At 37.5% G+C, this 20436-nt stretch overlaps 1 long non-coding RNA gene across 1 annotated transcript; it reads right to left on the bottom strand.

Annotated features, from left to right (window-relative positions):
* Positions 1 to 682: 682 nt before the first annotated feature.
* LOC149199406 (uncharacterized) lies at positions 683 to 2764 on the bottom strand. Its single transcript, XR_016253768.1, has 2 exons — positions 2218 to 2764; positions 683 to 1228 (listed from the first exon to the last, which is right to left on the bottom strand). It is a non-coding gene; the product is annotated as an uncharacterized LOC149199406 (long non-coding RNA).
* Positions 2765 to 20436: the final 17672 nt, after the last annotated feature.

A 20436-nucleotide genomic window follows, 5' to 3' on the forward strand; every position in this document is an offset into this window, starting at 1 on the left:
TACAAGATTCTCTGGGTTTCCACCTAGCAAACTGCTTGTGCCATTTGTCTGCTCTCGCTCATCGCACCCTATAGAAGGGCTTTCCAGTATGCATCGCACTTTTTGCATGTGGCAGGTGAGATGCATCACACCTTTAGCACTGGGCAGTCTGTATGGTCCTGCTTTGACCAGTTCTGAGTAGTTTTTCATGGAGAACTTCTGAGAGATTATGTAATTAGCTGACCTTGCTCCTTTAGGGTATGAAACAACACTTTTAGGGACTTAGAAGCCCTTGGTTTATAAACATGTATGATTGGGGTTCCAGTGCCCAAATATATCTATAACATTCCCGCTGAAAATCCTATGTATAATGCCATCACCAAACAAAACTCTCCACATGAATTTAATAAGTAGAAATTTTCCAAAGAGTTTAACTTTGAAAATCCCCATCCATCAATGTCTCGCGGCCGACTATGGGACCTGGTTTGTCTGACCACGTTTCTCTCTTGTATGTAGATTGCCTTCGTGCCCTTCTCCGACATTGGGTGGATGCCAAAAGCTTATGGCAAATCTCGTCCCAATTTTTCCATTTCCACGGAGTACTTCTAAAAAATCGCAATCAGTTTTTCAATAGACTCAGAAACAAAACAAGGGGAGCTGCGACGCAGCGAGTCCCTGCAGCAAGTTGAACCTGTCCACTATATTCAAGTTAAAAGAAGCTCCCTGGGCATCATTCATCACTTGCCCTGTGTAACCTGCACCTCCACCAGTGCCATAGATTCCTTCACACGGATCTGCAATCTCAGTTGGGACGGATATTGATCCATACGCTCCGCCCCCGCCACCGCCACCGTACGCCCCTCCGCCTCCGCCACCGCCACGCCCACATCCACACCCAAAAATCGATATTGCATAGCTTTATTACCCTGGAGTAGGATTCCAGTTACCGGCATACCAGGCATTAATAAGAGAACTGGAAGCCATCTCTGCTAATTGCGAATGGATATGCGCAAGTCCCCGGGCATTGCTGCTCGGAATTTCCAACCCAGGCATAGGGTAATATATTGCCCACATATATGGAAACAGAAACCTCTGTTCTTGATTGATGTATCCTTTACAGTAAACTTTTTTGTGCTGTCAATCAAAAGATGGAAACAGAAACGCATATTTGGGATGCCCTGCCCGACAGTTTACTGTGTTCGATTTTAGCTAGGCTTCCTGTTCGGGATGTTGCCAGAATGAGGATTGTCTGCAAACGATGGAAAAATCTGTTACTTCCTGGCGATGCCCTGCAAAGAATTGATCCAAACTTTTCAGTGAATTCAATCCCTGCATTTCTCATTCAACTCTATTGGGATCCCCTATATCAGGAGCCGTGGGTCATAGAATTAGCACACGGTGGTGGTTCGGATATAAATATTTATAAAGCCCTTTCTCCAATTAATAACCTAATCATTGTGGATTCATGCCGGAGCATCTGCCTCTGTATGAGAAATGGAGACAGATTGAATCTTTCCCTATTCAATCCTGCTACCAGAACCTGGAGACAACTCCCTCGCCCTGCCGATTTTAACCCACATTGGCATTTCAATGCACTGCACTTCGACGCTACCCTGAGGCGTTGCACTGTCTTGCTCGGTCAAATTACTGGTAAAGAACGGACTGGGTATGTAATGGTGTTGCAGATTTATGATTCAGAGTCCAATGCATGGACTAGGGTTTCCATGAAAGTACCCTTCTTCATTAATCCTCATGGCAACGGTTTCTATTCAAATAGAAAGTTTTATTGGATAATGGCATGGCGTGCCATCTATTTCATGGCAGCATTCGATATTGCAGAGAGTAGGTTGAATGCAGGGGCCCGCATGAACAACCAGTTCCCAGTGAATCGGTATATTTTGCTGATAGAAAAGTATGGGAAGCTATATTGGGCAAGATTTCTAGAATTCTGCCTTGGAATATCAAAGAAAGGTTGAAAATCACAGTTGAAGCACTTGATGAACAAGAGAAATCACTGTTCATGGACGCTGCTTGCTATTTGGCGGGGGAAGGCAAAGATAAGAATGCACAATCATCTGTGCGACATTGGGAAGAACATAATCACAGAAAATTCACAGATAAGAATGCACAATCATCTGTGCGACATTGGGAAGAACATAATCACAGAAAATTCACAGGTATGTGCTTCAAGATTGTGGGTGATCCCGCAGAGCCTCGGAAAGGCATGAAGAAGCTTACCTGGTACACAGCGTCGGACTACGGCGTCAAGAATTCTTGGAAGAGAGTGGTTCAAGGCAGGAAGGCAGTTTATGAAGACAACATCCAAGGGAGGCAAAGAAGAGGGCATGCCCACAATGTCCCCTTGCCTGCATTTCACACTGTCATGCTTCTCCTTTATATTAGCCAACTCCAGCAAGGAATAGTGCATCACTGATAGAACACAGGGAGTGGTCATGCAGAGGTAATACACAAACTTTTGGGTTCGAAAGAGCCAGAAGAGACCAATATACCGAGCATCAGCCCAATTGAAGCCGAAAACCAGAACGAGTGCCCGGAACCCCCGACCGAGAGGCCGAAAGGAGACCTATCTCAGAGTGCAGTGTGCAGCATTCTAAGGAAAAAAAACTATAGCTACGAAGCGGAGATTACCATCATCCGGCATTCACTCAAAGGAAGCCAAAACCAGGAGAGTACCCAGTACCCCCGCCCGGGAGGCCGAAGGGAAACCTATCTTAGAAGTGCAGTGGGCAACTTTTACAGGCGAAAAACGAAAGCTACGAAACGGAGGTTACCTTCCAGATGGCAGCCTGCGTGCAAGAGGGGTGACACGTCCATTATTCATGCAGCAAGCAAAAGAGCGTGTCGAGAAGACTAATACGGTGGCCATGCTCACCTGCGAAAGAACAAACACCGGACCAACCCATGGCGTTAAAGAACTAGGGCTGAGTGTGAAGAACCGGTGGTAGACTTAACATTAAAGGTTAACAAATTAATGCCAGCATTAATAGTAAACCGCACACAGTCAAGCACAGATGATAGTGGTTAAATATCATTTTACCATATGCTCCGGCCTCTTCCGCCTCGGGAAGAGGCCAAATAAGATGACAAAGGCGAACGGCGGAATCGACTTTGGTTAACTGCAGAGAACAGGTCACTAGACTTTAGGATAAGGGCGGTATAAGAGCGGTATAAGAGCACCGAACTAATGTTAAGTCGACCGGAACGATTACAATAGTCCCTGACCATTGCCAGATGGCAGGGACTAATAAAAAAGATAACAAAAAAAAATCTTACCATATACAATCAACACTAATTAAAATCATTTCTTGCCGGCTGGAAAGTGGGTTTAATGGGCGTGGAGTTCTAGCTTGAAGGGGATCAACGAGTGGCAATTCATTTGTTTACGACTCCTCATCTTCGAAGGTTACAACTATATCCCACATGTGGGTTTATTGTCATATGACTTTATATAACCCTGTATCTTAATGCAACGTTGAAACTCGAGTTGGCACTACGTTGGTCATGTGTCGGATATGGGGTGCTTAATGCCCATTTGCGTTATGGGCTCTTTTGTGTGCACGTTGGCCTAAGGCTTGGTTTGCGGTTTAATACCAAGTATTCTTGTTTTTGTTTTTTTATTCCATGAGAATTATATCCCATATCGATGGGAGAAAGAATAACCTATGCGTGTATATACACCATGGCTCATTTTCAATTTTTGACGAATTGTGCACGCTATCCTCCTCAAGTGGTGTATTATATATATATTAATAATATTTATTAATACATTACAATAATTGAATTATATATATTATTTTTTACTTTATTTTATTATTACATTTACAATTATATGTATAATATGATATATTAATTTAATATGTACATTCTTTATATATAAATATAAATTTACATATAATATTTTTTCATTTATTTACAATGTTGAGTGATTCATCTTTTTTTGTGATGTAGGAGTCAAACTAAGAAGAGGAGACAAACAACCAATGTGACACAATGCAAACTGTAAGGTGATGTGGCAACCAAAGGCGTCACATCACCTTCTCATGACCATCAAGAGAGCGTTGTCATGAACATGAAAGGTAGCAAAGAGAGGTTAACAATCTAGTAAGCAAAATGACAATCATAATGGCCATAATGAAGCATATGCAAAAATATCACAAGCCAAACAATAGCAATCAAAAGAATCATCAATCCCTAATATGCTAGGAATGAAGGGAGTTTTCCAAAATGAAAAAATCAAGGGTCCCCATGATTTGCGCGAAAAATTATGGGGGGGTTGTGGCCACAACAATTGGCGACTCATGTGGAAGAAACAATTATCTCTGGTTTAAAGGTAATGGGTTTAAATTTTCCAAAAAGACGATGCGATGAATTCTATGAAGTCTTCAAACACTAAAACATTTCCCATGGGTCTCATATTAATAGATCAAGCAATATAGGTTTTGAAAAGATAAGTACTTGACAAAAACGAAGTCCAAGGCCATGAATCCAAGTTTTAGGTAAATAATTTATTTTGAATTTACCTCATATAAGTGACAAGAGAGGTAGAGATAGGAAGTTTTAAACAAAGTATACATCTATCAATATACATAGTCTCCCTTAACTAACATCACTTCGCTACCAACAAGCCTGTTCAATACCCCGACATGTTTGCTTGCACTTCCCGTGTTTTCTCCCTTTTATATGTCACCCAATTTTTGATAAATATATTTGTGAGTTAAGTTTATGTAGGTGGGTGAAGGGGTGGGATGGTATAGGAGATTTTAAATGTAATGGATATAATACTTATAAATTTGACTCCCTCATCTTTCCCTACAATTATCATTTCAAAGGCTTTTATGTGAAGTGGTGGAATGGGCGAGATTCATTGAATTAGACTCACGTTGGTTCTTTCCTAAAAAAGATGAACCCTGTCACTTCGAAAAGATGAATGTTCCTCAAAGGGAAAAGAATTAAGGCGTAAGGACTTAGAATTCAATAAAGATGTTCCATTAAGGTAAATGAAAACCCACGTAAATGACAGAGTAAAAATTCCCTTGAATCACTTATTGGTGTTAAACCAATAAAATACCCCATTTAGTTTTATTATAAAATGACATAAAAGAAAAATGAAAATATCAAAGAGAAATTAGAATAAATATAATGATAAAAATGAATGTAAACAAAACAAAAATGAAATCAAACCACATTGAAAAAGAAAAAGAAAACAAACAAGAGAATGGGCCAAGAATTTTTTTTTTTACAAGACAAAATAAAAGGGGTTAGCATAAAAAGGCATATGGAATAATGCTTATGTCAAGATAATAAGAGCTCTGCCTTGTAAAGAGATCCATGATTAAGGCTCTTATTCTAAAGCATAGTTGTGATTTAAAGTTTGTTTTAACATGGATTTTATTTCTTTCGCAAATCTTGCTCCAAAACTAACTTTGTAAGTCTTAAAGATCAATTTTTAGAGACAAGACTTTCAATGAGTATAGTAAAATCATAAACAAAATTTGGAATGAGAAAAAAAGGTTCCTTGAATGCATTATGATGATTGCTCCTCACAACTGCTTTATTCTAAGACAAATTTAATTTTGCTAATAAAGTCGAGTCTTCAAATTAAGCCAATGAAGAAACACAAAAAGAAGAACATTAGAAATAAAAGATAAAATGTAACTAAAGAAGAAAATAAGAACTGAAAGTAGGAACAGATGAAGATCAACACATCTACACATACCTGGAAGAATAAATTTACCTTATAGATCTTGACATCCTCTCGTGGAGGGTATATAAAAATAGGAAAAACAAGTTGTACTTTCCTCAAAATTTACACATGTTGAAGATCTTCAAATTATTTAAGCTAAGCAATGCGCCACATGGATACAAAACAAAATAAAAAGCTTGGCATATCAATTGAATGTATGAGATGATATTCTATGTCAAGATTCATATATTTTTATCTTGTAAGTTGTTTTATTGATTAAGCCTTTATTTTAAATGTAAATTCTAATCATGATGCAATTATGTTTACATAAAATAAAAATGAGCATTATATTCAAGTTAACATCTTATTATATGAGTTTTACGATTATAAGCTAATGATAACGATCAAATATAAAGCTTCAAGAATGATAAACCCACTATAAGGAAAATGATAACTGAGTCAATTGTAAAAAATCATTTCTATAAAAAATACCATAACTACTTTATTTTAAAAGAAAAGAAAATCAAACTAAACTAGGCTAAGCCTACTCCTACTCTAATTTTATGAGGAAAAATGACTAGGTATAGTCATATTTCTAGTGCAACCAAATAAGGTCTTATTTCCTGCATAAATATATACAACAACCATTAGTGAGAGTGTTAAAACAAACATTAAATTATGTACAAAAACCCTAAAGTCAATATGTGTATTTATTTCTAAAAATAAAGATAAAAGAAATCTAAAATTAGAAAATTTTATGCTAAAAGAATTCTCAATTTCTAGATAAATTCTATCATCATATGTACAACCTAAAGGGTTAGAGATATCACCTTTAAGAATCCAATAAGAACTTGCTTTTGAAAACTGTAAAAGATGGAAAGTATTTACATCAATTGTTTCTAGAAGTTTAAAAGAATCATATTTTCCCTCATGAGATATTGATTGTTATAATAAAGAGAAAAAGAAGAAAGATACTTAAAGACATTTGTTATATTGACATAATTAGTGAATGTATTAGTTCTACAATAATCAAGCCAACTAGTAAACCAACACTTATTTACAAAGATAAGAGGGCCATTAGATGATTGTATCAACATTTTTTAACTCAACTAGTTTCGAATTTAAGATTGTCACGAGTAATATCGAAAACTTGTAATAAAGGTTGATAATCCCAATCAGAATGGAATGAAGTGAGTTTGTGCTTAGAAATGAATCAGAAAGATCAATACGAAAATATGTTATGATTGGACCAAATGATCCAAGTTCATAAGTATCAGGATAGTTATCAAAGGTCACATCCTTTTCCCACAATTTATAAGAATCTTAATAGCATTGAATGTCACGAAAAAGATGGATAGAAGTTTCTAAACTGATATCAATAAGTATATGATCATTTAAAGATACATCTTGAGTTTTATTAAAAGAAATTCCATGATATTGTTCATTCTTAAAATTTGAACTAGTAAATGTTCCAATAGGTTGACTCATACAATCTTTATGTTGCAAGTAATGATAACCAAAAAATAAATTAAAATAAGTTCCCTCAAAATCATCATTTCCAATTTCTCTTGTTAAATGATTAAATGATGTATGGTTTAATAATGAGTCACATGTGGTCAAAATAGAACGTAACTCATTTTATGAAGAAGAATTACCATCACGATTATTCATTAAATCTTGATGTTCTATGTAATTGAATTCTGTTGAACTCAATTCATTTTCATAAACATAAGGAGATGCAACATGAACACTTTCAGATCTTGGATTTAAATCTAGGATTTAAATCTAGGATTTGAGAGTATGTAAGATTTTCTCCCAATGTTGATGGTTGAGGAGGATTATTATTTTCATTTGAGGGTTCAATAGGAGTACTTGTAGGATCAAGATTTACTAATGGAGATTCCTCTTTATGTTCATTATGAGTTATTTCATTATGTTTTAGAACAATCGAGGTAACTTTTTCAATCAAAACTTGCTTAGGGGTAAGTCATCATGATGGAATCTGTAGCATAATAACATAAATCTATCAAAAAATTCACTAACAATTTCATTTTCATTGATGGTCAAGTTATCAAATTCCAAGCACAATTTCTCATAACTATAATTGTGATAAGCCCATAAGAATACCTGCATGAAGTGGTTCCAAGAGTGAATAGACTTAGTTGGTAGCATCTTGTACCACTCCTGAATCCTTCCTTGGAATGTGAGAGTAAATAACCTGCAAATTTCATTATCATTAGTGATGTCAAAACAATTACATTTATCTATAAATTGATCAACATGATCTAAAGCATAAATTTCACTCTCACCATCATATTGCAATTCAGATAAGGATTTAAGTTGTCTCTTAGGTATGCCTCTGGTAGGCTTGCATGAGCTAAAAGCATGACCCAAAGTAGGAATGCACACAAGATCCATGGTTATTCGATTTTTTTAAAAACAAGACTCCACATAGATAATCTATCTCAAGACCTTCCATCTAGTGCCATTTTGTTGATGGAAAAAAATTACCTCATCAACAACGAGGAGACCACCCAGCCAAGGCACTAAATAAGACCCTTTTCCTTTTGGAATGGTGGTTCTAATTGGTTCTATTGGGTCTCCAATTACCCATACCCTAAGGCTAGCCTAAGGTTAATCTAGCCTAAACTAAGTGTTATTATAACCTATTCTTATTTATAATATGTCAAGATAACATTAATTGTTAATTATGTGTTAATGCTATACTAATAGATACTAATGTTATATTAGATACTAAAGTATAAATATTTATCTCTTATATTATACCTATATTAATATGCCTATATAACTATGTTTCAATGCATATAGTACTAAATCTATGATAATAGAACATTATACTAATATATTATTATACTATACCATAGTTTAATTGTATTAAAATTTTAATCCTAAATGAAAGTTATTATTAGAATATATATTACTAATTCATTATTATTAGTTATAATACAAACTATTCTAACTCAATGTAATTTAATATATATGTGTGCGTGTGTGCACATGTGTGTTACTATAATACATAATACTCTAAATGTATTACCTAAATGGGTTTCTATTATAAGAATATGAGGATGTTAATAACACAACTAATCTTTGTAATCTAGTTCTAATATTAACATTATAAAGTTAAATATTATTTTTTGGTCGATCAAAAGGATTTTCATTAGATGGTCAAAATTTTACAAAAGGAGTTTCCATGATTGTCTACTCTTCCAGCCTCACTCCTACCAGATTTGTTGGACAGAAGAGAGAGATCTTTGTATTCATCTGTATGCTACAAACCAAAAAAGTTTACAAAAAAACAATTGTGTAGGCTCCAAAATACATTCAGAATGTAAACAAAACCCCCAGTCATTAGAAATTTTCAAGGGGGTCTCTACCCATTGGAGGTGAGCCGGGAGGTTGTCCATGCACATGAAATTCCAAGTGCTCGATTCTAGCCTCGAGTCTTTCCAGCCGAGCATGGAGATGATGTTGGTTCCTTCTGAGAGAGACGCGAGGCGATCCAGTTGGTCCCATTGGGCATGATGAATATCCTCCATGAAGCCCGAAGCCTCAAACTACTATTCCCGCATATGTCTCCCCCCGTCCACAAGCATAGCCATAATTCTGTTAACTTGTCTCGCAATGAAATCAAGGGTCGGAGGAGCTACTGTTGACGAGGATGTTGATAGAAACTCCTGCGCCAACTCTCCCATGCACCTCATCAATGGGGTCATCTAGAATGGTACCAAGAGGTCGAGCATCACGTATAACCATACCACCTAAGTGATCCCTTGCACGCTAAACCCACCGATGCTGCATAGATAACCATGCAACCAAATCATACACACAATACGTCACAAAGGACCAACACCACCAAATATCAGAAGGAGTAATCCCCTCCACCAACCCGAAACAACATGAAATGTCTCATTCTAACACAAGCTTTGCATTATACCTCAGCCACGTCCTCAATGACACCAAAACCCACCTCTATTTCTGAGGACCGCTTGAACCCGAATTATGCACAAGTAGCGACCTACAGTTGACCTAACCCGACGACACGAAATACCAACACCGCTAGAGTGTAGAGAGGGGCATCCAGACCACACAAACGAGATAATGCAGATAGTCACAAACCCTCATCACTGCTACCCTCGAGTTCTGATTGTGCCCCAACTCTACAAAAGACAACCACCACACGAGGGAACCACAAACCTCAAGGCAACACACAGAGACCTGCACCAACCTGGTGCTGCCCAACCAAGAGCCACAACAAAAATTGACCCCAACTCTCCCACTAATCGAGCTACTGAGAAGATTATCTCTCCCAACTTTTCCACAAACGCCCAACCAACACCGAGCAAGGGTCAGAGATTTGGCCCTCCTATTTTCATACTTGAACCACCAAAGGTAAGTGAAGCACATGTCGTCCTGAGCTGGCAACACTGCGAGAACACAACACAAATATAAAGAAACCGACTTCCAACTAGTGGAGTGCCCAAACACCCTATAACTACATAGGTCCACGTAGCTTTCTCTAAACCCAAAACTAGGACAAAAACAACATAAATGAGGGAGCCCTATTACCTCCCAATTATGTCGCGAAACCTCCACGCGCAAACAAAACCACCCAGACAATAGCTCTCCTGTTGGTCTCGGGTTCTGGGTCCCAAGTCCAAAACCACAACAAATATCCACAGTTCCCCAAAGTGCCTCTGCACCATGAAAATTTAACCCCCACACTAAGCCATTGCTTCTTTAGTGCCTCCTAGAGACCAGTTTGGGCACACTCAATTACTCCTAGAATTGAACTTACATCTCCCATCCAACAATGAAAGGCCATTACCTTTCCTCACTATGAAGTTAACCAATGAAGAGCCACTGCTTCGAAGCTTCCAGAGTTCCACTCACACATGCTCCAAATGTCACGCTTGGTCCTTGGGATCATGGCACATTAACTGAGGTGGGAATGACCACCTAATACAACCCCCTTACGATTACTGTGCTCTGTCACCCCCAGCGGGGATCCTTGTTCCTGGATGAGGATGTTAGCTAGATGATGAGTCCATTCTACATGCAAAGTAGGAGGCATGTCCCGACGAGTGAAAAGGTTGGGTTCTAGGCTCCCCTAATTAGCTAGGAGATTAACCACTTTGTTAGCAGATCGTAAGGAATGAGATGTGATTACATATGAAAATGTTAGTAATAAATATATGATGTTGTGGGCTAAATATCCAGTCACCAACTCTTTACCACTTTTTGTATAGGGGAGCCATCCAGAAGTTTCTTGACTACTGTTATTGCTAGTAAGGAGTCTCCATTTATTTGAATTCTCTGAAAGCCTTTCTCCTCAGCTCAAGCTAGACCTCTTTCCAATGCTTGGAATTCAGCCATGTTGTTTATAATGTAACCACAGTAGCATGCATAAAATCCGTGGATTGACCTTTCTCATCTATAAATATGCCATTGTCGACTGCATGTCTAGGATTTCCTTTGGAAGCTCCATCAAAGTTAAGCTTGATAAAACTTGGAGAGGGAGCCAGAAAGCTGATGGGGAATATGAGTGCCCCACCTTGGTATTACCATAGTACTCGACCATCATTTCCTGTGAAAGCTTCAGGGACTGCAAGATTTGGTCCACTTCGCCTTCCACTTTCCAATCCTCCTCAGTCAAGTTTTCTGAAAAGATTGTTTCTTTGATGTTTCATTTGGTTACGCCCAACGCTTCTTCTCAAGGAGTTTTGATATCTTTGAAAAGCGCCTTGTTTCGGGGTTTCCAAATGTTCCAGGATAAGAGCTCTGGAATAAGTATCCAAACTCGGTTCAAAATATGGCATGTAAATATCGAGCCTCTCTAGGTCTCCATTGTTTCAACTATGCTATTAAGAGTACAATCCGAGCGTCTAAAGATCGACTGGACTGAGGTCCACAATTTCTCGGCAAATGAGAATATCTTAAAGAGGTGTTCAAGAGTTTCTTTGTGTTGAAGGTAGAGAGGACATTGGGATGGCCCTTCAAATCCTTTGCGACATAGAAGTTCCTAGGCGAGAAGATGGCATTGGCCTAACAACCATAAGAAGCTAGCCACTTTAGACCATAGCTTATTTCCTTAGATTTTTTTCCAAATAATGTTAGCATGTATCCCATTTTGATTTGTCATAAGGGTATAAGACTCTTTAGTAGTAAACACTCCAAGATGTGTATGAACCCATCTTAGGCAGTTCAGGTCACTAGCCACTGGAATCTTTCTTTCTTGTAACGTGGCCTCCAAATCGTTCCACTATTGCGATAACTCCTTATGACCCTAGTCATTTGAGTTTTTCCATACGCGCCAACCTCCCCGGGTCTCCCTTGGTCTCCAGAAATCCTTCACTACAATCACACCCTCTCTAAGCGAGCCTATTTTAATGGTTGTCCATTCTTCCTTATAGTCCAAAGGTGGGAACTGTTGCCACGACTCATCCTAGAATCTGGCATGATTACATCTCGAACTTCCCAGAAAATATACTTTCTAATAAAAGTTCTTTGTTCCTTTGCCAAGTTCTAGATTGAAGAGCCATTCGGGAGCTGGTTTAGATACATGATTTCATTTGCTTCCAGTTCTGTACAATACTTTTGACTTGAGATCTGCTTCCATAATTCCCTACCGCCTTGAATGAGCTGCCACCATATTTCCCCCCCATTGTTTTGTTAAGAAGGCTTGGGTCATGCATTACCAATCCACTACCATTTTTTGGAAGACAAACTTTTCCCATGCCACCAACGTCCATTTCTTTGCTGCAAGGGCCCCTTGCCATAAAAATTTGTGAAAGAGGGCGACAATGTCATTATTGTAACAACCCTGGTAAAAAATCCATGTAATAAATTAATAAAGGCAAAATAATAACCAAGGTCATGGGACACGTATTCTAAGTTGAATGTTGGGAAAAAAAATCTTAGTGTGGGTGTTCATTTGGTTTATTATGGCTAAAGGAAATTGGCAAAGGTAATGGCAAAGGATTTGGAAATGAAAAGTGACATTTATTGGCATTTTATTTATGAAAATAATGGAAATTAGGAGAAGAGGAAGGTGAAAGGTCACAAGTTGCATGTGAGGAGGAAAATGAAGGAAAATAATGGAAAATTGAAGAAAACAGAGGCCTCATTAATAAAAAGGCTTCTAAGGATCAGCTGGTACCTTTTTGTCTGTTTAGTTTTGGAGCTCTCTCTCTCTTTCACTCTTGGACACAACACGTTCTTGGAGCATTCTAGAATTGGATCAAGAAGGACAAAGAAGGCAAGGGAAGCAAAGATCAAGAAAGGAAGAGAATGATCAAGCAACTACAATGAGATCACTTGCAGGTATCAATTTGCATGTGTGATTTCCTTACTAGATGTGGCAAGGATGGTACATGCATGTGTATTCTTAGTGTTATAGTGTTTTCTCCTCGAAGGTGTACGAAAAGGAAACACTTAAGACTGTGGATGATAAACAATCTCAACAATATAAATGACTGCTAAACATTGTAGATCTGTAGAAAATGATAGAAACAAAACTTGCCAAAGCTCTGATCTATGCCACAATCATAGCTAATAAATAACAAAATGAAATAGTAATAAATGTGGGTAACTCCAATAGTCCAATGGAAACCAGATATACAAAGAATATATTTTATTAAACAACACATGTGAAGGGAACAAATAATTGTTACTAGTCCCCCTCTATGGGATGGCTTCTTGGCTATCCTCAAATATCTTCAGCTTTTGTAGAGTCTCTCTCCTCTATAATGTGTAAACCCAACAAATAAATTGTTTGAGCTCAATGGGAACCAAATGGAAGAAAAATGATGTGCGACAGTGATAAACAGTGAGTGCAACAATGAAAACGATCAAAAGTGAATAATGAGTGGAAAACACTTCTATTTATAACAAAATATTGAGTTATCCTTGAATAATGAGCAATAATAAGATATTATTAACCCATTCTAAAAATAACCACTTGGAATATTTTATTATATCTAGTTAGAGGGAAAAAATATTTAAACTTTTATTTAGAAATAATAAATAAATAATTGATTTATTTATCATCTCAAGAAACATGGTTAATGAATAATAAACAAATAATGATTTATTTAATTATTCATGAGGGATTTAGTCAAACTTGACAATGAATAATAATTAATTAGTGCTTAATTAATTATTCCTAGAGAAAAATAAGATAATTAATGATTTATCTATTTATTTCTCATAACTGGGTCAAATATGACAAGGAATATTAATTAAACAATGGTTTAATTAGTTATTCATAGAAGATAATTAAAGAAATAGTGATTTATTTAATTATTCTTCATGGGTTTAATTATAAATTGCTTAAAAAATGTGGTTTATTAAGTAATTTTTCACAGTGAAAGCAATTTTACTATGGTAAAATTGGCCTTACATGGTGTACTTCGATCCATCTAGTAAATTAAGGCTAGATGATCATTTTTTTGTGATAACAAATTGCCCCCCAATGTACGAGTGTTAGGAGCAAAACGTATGACCGAAGTACGTTGTAAAGACACAATCACTAGACAACAAAGTGGAGTTCGAGAGAGAGAGAGAGACTAATGGAGCCGAAGCGAAAGAGGATAGGGACAGAGGGGATGAGACCAATGCAAGTCTCATTTTATGTTGTGGTACTAGATCTCAGCGAGGTGGGGGATGCATACCTATACCTGCTGAGATAACTTAGTACAAGAATAATGATGCGCCCTTAAACATAAAATTGAGCAATAAAGTACATGCTAAATGGTACATGACATGCTGGCATAATTGAGCCAAAAAATAATGCAATGTGTCCCATATACATAATGCACGTGGAAAAAAACATGAGCTAGGAATAATACAATAACATCTGAGTACATGAGATATAATGGCCCTTCCCTCAAAAAATGGGTGGGAGGGAGGGTAGAACAACCGAAGAAGCCCTGTTGAACAGGGAAGGGCTCTGCGAAACTGAATGGACCATCTGAAGGAGGCGTGCATGTTATGAACATTGCAATCGGCAGGAACCAAACCCATTAAATCTATGTAACTACATCTAAGGTTGTAACATAATATGAAGGCATCCGGGCATGTGGGGGGCTACCTAGAGGGCCACCCCCTCATGAGGTCTGAAACATCTCACACACACCCAGGAATCACTGGTACAATATGTTGTATCACTAGACCATCAAGTGTATGAATTAGGAGCATGAAATAACCAAGTCAAAGGGCAATAATGAGTCCCTCTGATCGATTTGAGGCACCGAACAAGAATTGAAGCTGGAACCAAGATACACCGCCTGCTAGGCCATTCTTTTGGAATAAATGTGTTGATGCTGACAAAATAATGAGGATCCTCAACTAAGGCATGAGGGAAAATAGTAATGTGATTGATGGACTGACACCAGGGACAATGGGGAAAATGGGACTGAGGGACAAGCATATGTCTTCCCTTATCAGAGCATAAAGTGCACGGTTGACTTGGCAGCGACTGACTTGACTCTGGAGGGGATGGGGGACAATATGACTTGAGGCCAAAATGGGCAACACAGGATGAACGACATGCCAAGATGGATGAAATACTATGACATGATACAATTGGACGTGTAATAAGCTCTATGGATGCAAAGGTGACTCATCATGGATGCTTTGAGCAAGGGTGACTCAATGACGCTACCACACAGAATAGGCCCGGTGGGGACCATGAAAGCATGAGTAAATAATGGTTACCCATGATGAGAATCGACACGTGAGATGACAAGCATTAAGGGAAGGTGTTAGAAAATTATATATTACGGAGCAATGGAACACATAAAATATTGCAAAAATATAAACACAGAAAATGCATAAAACAAGAGAGACACAGATATATGTGGTTCACCTAGTTTGGGCTACATCCACCCCGAACAACCAATCCTTCCTTTCTATTATCCAGTAAAATGAAGAGACACAACCTACAATAGATCCACTGTAATATCCTTTGTTTTCTCTCACAGTCTCACCTCTCTGCTTCTTGCTTGAAGAATACACATCTATTACACAACCTCAAATACAATGCCCTCACACAAAGAGAGGGGTTGCCTTCTAGGGCAAAAAACCCTAAACTAAACATAAGTTCTACCATCAGATCATCCGCCTAATGAACGACCCATATCGACTAGAAATTACTATACTTTTACAAGGCAATTTTACATATGTTTTTAGCTTCGGGGGCGCTACCCCCGAAATGCCGCCAGGGGACCGCTGGCCCCTCGACCCCCCAGCCGGGGGGGATCAGCCCCCCCGAACCCCTGCCGGGGGGATATGTCCCCCCCGCACCCCCCCGCGTGGAGGGGTGTACAAACTTCCTGGGGTATACATCCGGCTGAAACAAAGACCTCTGAACAATCATGCTCCACACTCAACAATCTCCCACTTGGAGAATGATTGTAGCAACTCCACCGTTGCTTCATTTGCTGGACATTGACTCCTCTTTGGACCTGGCTATTTCTCATCTTCATTGTCATCCTTGAAGACCAATTGAAACTGAGCATGTTCTCAGTTTCTCCCTGGTTACAACTTTTGTTAGCATATCTGCAGGATTCTGGCTAGTGTGTATCTTTTCCAGTTTCAACTCTCCATCTTCCAACACTGATCGTATGAAATGGTACTTGAGCTGTATGTGTTTAGTCCTGGAATGAAATGCTGAGTTCTTTGCAAGATGAATGGCACTTTGGCTATCACCGTATAATGTGCCCATATCATGCTCCTTACCCAATTCACCCATAAACCTTTGTAACAAAATCATTTCTTTACTAGCCTCTATAGCAGCAACATACTCTACTTCTGTTGTTGAAAGTGCAACAACACTTTGGATTTTTGAAACCCAACTGACAATTGTTCCACCTACAGTAAATATATATCCTGTAGTGCTCCTCTTGTTTTCTCTGTCACCTGCCATATCTACATCAACATATCCCTGCAGAGAAATGCTTGAACCACCAAAGCATAATGCTTGATTTGTGGTACCTTTCAAATAACTGAGAATCCATTTCACTGCCATCCAATGTTCCTTTCCTGGATTGTTCATGTACCTACTTACAACTCCCACTGCATGTGCAATATCAGGCCTTGTGCAGACCATTGCATACATTAAGCTTCCAACTGCTGATGCATATGGAACTTTAGACATATAATCCATGTCTTCTTGGGTCTTTCGGCACATTTCCTTACTAAGTTTGAAATGGCTAGAAAAAGGTGTACTAACTGGTTTTTCATTGTGCATATTAAATCTTTTCAACACCTTTTGTATTTACTCATTCTGAGACAATGTTAATTTGCGATTTTTCCTGTCTCTAGTTATTCTCATACCAAGGATTTGTTTTGCAGCTCCCAAATCCTTCATTGCAAATGAATTTGCCAATTTTCTTTTCAGAACATTTATTTCCTACATGTTAGACCCTACAACAAGCATGTCATCTACATACAATAACAATATAATATAGCTGCCATCATTTTGCTTTTTCAGATAAACACAATGATCAGAGTGACATCTAGCATAAACTTGTTCAGACATAAACTTGTCAAATTTTAGATACCATTGCCTTGGATCCTGTTTTAAGCCATACAAGCTCTTCTTCAACCTGCACACTAGTTTCTTCTTCCCTTTTACCTCATATCCTTGTGGTTGCTGGATATATATCTCTTCCTCCAAATCCCCATGAAGAAAGGCTGTCTTTACATCTAATTTCTCAAGATGCAAATCTTCAACTACCACTAGACTTAAAATAGTTCTGATTGAAGTCATTTTAACAACAGGAGAAAATATTTCATCAAAATCAATACCTTTCTTCTATGCAAACCCCTTCACCACAAGTCTAGCTTTGTACCTCTGTTTTCCTCCATCTTCTTCCTTCAGCCTGTAAACCCATTTATTCGGCAATGTAGTTTTACCTGCAGGCAACCTAACTAAGTCCCAAGTCTAGTTATGCATTAAGGAGTCCATCTCTTCTTCCATGGCTAGCTCCCACTTCTTCCTGCTTTCAACCTGAATTTCTTCTTCATAACATTCGGGTTCACTAGACAGTGAACAATAAATAATATAATGAAGGAGAGTATCGTTCAGGGGGTATACTTATCCTGGTAGATCTTCTAACACCACTTTTAGGTGTTTGGGGTGCTTGTTGCTGTTGTGGTGGTTGCTGTTGTTGTGGTTGCTGATTATTATTATTTTTAGGGACCTTTACTTTTTCAGTGATCTCATCAAGAACTATATATTCCTTGTTTTATTTTTCCTGTTTCTTTTCCTGCAACTGATTCTTATACAAGACCTTTTCATTGAATATTACATCTATACGATTTATAATTGTCAAAGGTCAAAATAAAGGTAAAGCATGGAGAAAGGAATTGAAATTTTCAGTGGCTAAAAAATCCCACAACCCATCATTAATCCAAATATACATGGGCATTCTTGGTTGATATTCTAAGCCTTGACCCCTTCTTCCCTTAGCATCCATTACTATTATGTACTTGGATGCATTACTTTTTCCATCATGGCAATACATGAAAAATTGTTTCTTTAATTAACCAATTATTATGCAAAATTTGAACTCTAACAACAATTCCATTTAGAATTCATATGCAATAGTGAAATAAAAATGCATGATATTTTAAATTCATACGCTACACATCAAATTCAAGGAACCACACATTTTTTTTTTTTTTTTTTTTTGTGGTTCATGGTCCAGAAAGTCCAGTGACCACTACGTCCATGAAATAATTGTACTAGTAAAATCAACACAAAAGGATCACTTCCTATCATCTCAACCACGAAGCCTAGCCCTGACAGTTAAGAGAATTGAACATCTTACCTCTCAATAACAGAGGTTCTTTAACAACGGGGACTCGACCAATTGAGCTAACCATCAAGGATTAAATTTTTGGCATTGGATATCCACTGGGGAAGAAATTCAACCTCCCTAGCCCGAAGGAAAGAGAGAGGTTGTTGGTACAAGGCTAGCCCTTACTATAGACTCACTTAAGAGTGCAAGAAAGTTACTCTATTCCAAAGAGTCAACATATCAACTTACGAGACTTGAACTTGGGTGGGGAGGATAACAACTATTCCACACGACCACCCAAGCTAAACTCAATTGGCTATCTATGTGGTTCACGATCCTTGAAGATCCCTAACTGCTACGTCCATAGAATATTTTTACCAAGCAGATCTACCTGAAAGGATCACTTCATGTTGGCTCAACCATGGAGCCTGGCCTCGAGAGTGTTGAGAGAATTGAACATGTGACCTCTCAATAGCAGACGTGCTTTAACAACGGGGACTTGACCAACCGAGCTAACCCTCAAGGCTAACAGGGATCGTATTCTAAACAAAAACCATTCCAACAAAAAAATATTTGAATATTTATATGTAAATAAATGCAATTCCATCAAACTAGTTGTTAAAGAATGGTTTCCCACCCAACCATAGGAATCATCTATGGCTTCCACCCCCAAGCTAGGCCATGTGACCACTAATGTGAAGGAAATAGGTTGAGTACTCCCTTAAGTCACTTACCCAACCCAATTGTTCTCAATCAACCAAATTTCATTGCATAACACTCCAAGTAATCATCTAGCCAACATGGGTATGACATTCATTTCCAATATCCCACACAAAACAAGGAATAAATTTTCCTTCCCTAGTTAATAGTCCCTTGAGAATTTTCTTCCTTTCATTTCTCTTTAATGTGTATAAAAGAAGTCCAATAAATTGTATGCCTTCAAGAATATCCTAGCAGAGTTTTGCTTGGCTCATCGACCCTCAATGAGCAGTTATCTATATGAAAATGATGATTTCCTATACATTTCAACCTCTATGATTTTGTGTAGCCAACCATCTCCCTTCTTAATCTTTCCATATTCCCTTGCACAACTCGATATAGTTAGTCACAAGTTCAAATCTTAGTCCTAACTATGAATATGTAATTAAAATGATCCACAAGTATGAGGGAAATTAGCATGCAAATGGTAAGAAGAGTGGCAACCAATGGTTAGAATGAATGGATTATGGGCCAATTTGAATTTTCATGAGGAAGAAGTGTTCAAGAATACAAGAAGTTCAAATACATATGAGAAAAGTGTCTCTTACACCTCTTCCCATATCGTACTCAATCCCTATACCCTCATAACTTTGGAAGGTGGAATTCCTCACCAACCACAACTTTACATTCAATAATTAGTAATTAAGTTTCTAATCAAACCTTTAGTAATAAACATTTAGCAATAAAGGAAAAAAAAAGAAAGTAAAATTAGAAGTCTAAATTCATTTTCCCTCTCATTTCTCCTTTTCTCTAATAATATTATGACCCTAATTACTTATTTAAAAATTAGTATTATTATTATTTTAAAAATATTATTTACTTTTTTTTATTCATTTTTTTATATAAAAATAAACCCGACATTAAAAAAATAAAAATAAAAATAAAAATAAAATCAAATCATGAGATTCACAAGGACTCCCTCTTAAAATTTGAACTTTACATTATAAATATTTAAAATACAATTATATTTTTTTATATAAGATTATCCTCATTATAGTAGGATGTAGTGAAAGCCATATTGGTATGTATGAACCATGTAATTTCCAACCCCGAGGATTAGCCATTATTATGTTATGGATATTATTTGTTTTATCTTTATTCATACTTTTATATAAATATAACATAAAAACATTACAATGAGATTATAATTCCACTCAATCATGAGAT

Source organism: Pinus tabuliformis, chromosome 2_1 (assembly GCF_031772625.1).
Source record: "Pinus tabuliformis cultivar Carrire ecotype Pingquan chromosome 2_1, CPIR1, whole genome shotgun sequence".
Taxonomy (NCBI): domain Eukaryota; kingdom Viridiplantae; phylum Streptophyta; class Pinopsida; order Pinales; family Pinaceae; genus Pinus; species Pinus tabuliformis.